We start from the raw sequence: 2,197 nt of genomic DNA on the forward strand, positions 1-2,197 counted from the left end.
ATCACTCAAGGACAGTATTTGTAGATTACTAATGAATACTATTTCGTTATGGAAATTGGCCTCCAGTGACCAAAAAATTAAAAGAACTTTTGGAGGAGTTTTTGCATCGGATGATTTACCCGTTTGCATCGGTAAATATAAATCATTTATAATTAATCTAGACGAAAAAAATAAGCCTGGAAGTCATTGGGTATCCGCATTTTTCGATGGAAAAACCTGTTTTTACTACGATAGTTATGGAATGAAACCAACTAAACCAAAAATTATTACATTTGTTAAACGAAATTCCAGAAATTGCTGTTGGAATAATATTGTTCATCAGAGTTTATATTCGATGAATTGTGGATTTTTCTGTCTGTATTTTCTATATAAAATGAATAGAAACCAATGTTTAAAAGAACTGAGTAAAACTGATAAATTTTATAATGATGAATTTGTAAAGAAATTTGCCGAACAACATCTATATTTGGCACGCCCACCGACTATAATGTATAATCAATGTTGTAATTCAATGAATAAAAATATTTAAAATATAAAAAATTGTTTTATTTTTCAAAAACATACAGTTATTTAAAATGCAGTTATTGCCAGAAACCTGTACAAAATAAATAAAAAAATATATATAATCATATTTACCAATTTTTATATAATAATAATAATAATAAAATGTACTTACCTTGCTCGATCATAAATGCTTTGTACGAAAAAACATCGCATAAGCTGCAATGTTGTGTAAACCGGGTGTGGAATGGGCAAATTTTCCCGTAAAATAACGCATTTGGTGGCATACATATATGCGGGTATATTTCATGATGATGAGGACATGGCCTCTCTATATTCCAGTTCTTCGGAGCATGGCAATAATGCGGATATATTTTAGTATGATAGGGACATGGAACTCGAATTTTTGAAGATTTGGGCACTCCCCGTTCTTCAAGATCAAAATACGGAATATTCACATTGTATATTTCTGAAGTTAAGTTCAAATAATTTTTTTCAATTTCTCCTCCTTTATAGTAAAAAAATTTATATTTTAAAAATAAATTATATAAAATTTTGCACACATTATCACTTTTTTCCCAATTTCCGAAATATTGTTTTTCATATGCTAAATATAAACCATGTAAATAATTGCCAAATCTTACATTTTTTTTATTAGCAAAACTTAAATCTTTAAAAGTAATTATTTCATTATAAAATTCAATTTTTTGATATTCATTCGAGTTTTGTGCCACAAAACCAAGTTGTCTGCATAACGTATTAAACGGTAGGTCCATGCCATCTATTGTGAAAGCTTCAAAGTCTATAATTACTCCGACATTATCCCTCCATACATTGCAAGGGTTGAAATCTATTTTATATTAATATGAATTAAATAAATAATAATATATACATTATTTTTAAATATTATATTTATTACTCACATCTTGAATATGAAGTATTCCAATCTAATGCACCCGAATCCAAAGTACCGAAATCTAAAATATTTTCTCTATTTATTATATTATTAATTAAATATAGATATATAAGAAAAATATACTTATATAAGAAAAATATACTTACAATTCATTTTTTAAGTCGGATTTCTTATAATGTTTCCGGATGCGTGAATGAACATTATATAGGTAATTTCAGGGGGGGGAGTTGGAGGGGAGGGGGGAGGTTGAGGGAGAGTCTATGAATTTCCTCCCCCCTGGCTGCTCATACCGCTTTCTTCTCTTTCCCGTCTTTTCCTTTCTTCCCATCTTTTCCTTTCTTCCCTTCTTTTCCTTTCTTCCTTCATAAAATACAAGTATCCCTCTAATTCTTCTTTATTTTCTTCCCCCCACTGAATATATTCTACTGTCTTGTAGTTTGTCTTTTAAAAACATTTTTTCTACAGATGCCTGTATATAAGTTACCTTGTTATACTTTTTTTAAATTTTTTTAGAAAAAAATTTAAAAAAAAACTTACTTGTTCCTCTCTCATCTGTATGATTCTATCGCATTCTTCCTGCTCTTTTTTTTCAATATATCATCATCATCATCATCATCATCATCATCATCATCATCATCATCATCATCATCTTCTTTTTTAGTTCTTCTTTCAATCTAGATGCCTGTATATAAATTACTTTTGTCATTTATCAACAATTTTTTTACCCCCCTAACTTGTATTCCCTGTTTGTAAATTCCTGTTATACTATAACTTATATTT

General features: G+C 28.7%; 1 long non-coding RNA gene across 1 annotated transcript; it reads right to left on the reverse strand.

Moving 5' to 3' along the window:
* Positions 1–524: 524 nt before the first annotated feature.
* Positions 525–1,490, reverse strand: LOC136985129 (uncharacterized). Its single transcript, XR_010882286.1, has 4 exons — positions 1,425–1,490; positions 1,146–1,351; positions 677–1,009; positions 525–595 (listed from the first exon to the last, which is right to left on the reverse strand). It is a non-coding gene; the product is annotated as an uncharacterized lncRNA (long non-coding RNA).
* Positions 1,491–2,197: the final 707 nt, after the last annotated feature.

The sequence above is a fragment of the Centruroides vittatus genome, unplaced genomic scaffold (genome assembly GCF_030686945.1).
Source record: "Centruroides vittatus isolate TY-2023 unplaced genomic scaffold, ASM3068694v2 contig_952, whole genome shotgun sequence".
NCBI lineage: Eukaryota > Metazoa > Arthropoda > Arachnida > Scorpiones > Buthidae > Centruroides > Centruroides vittatus.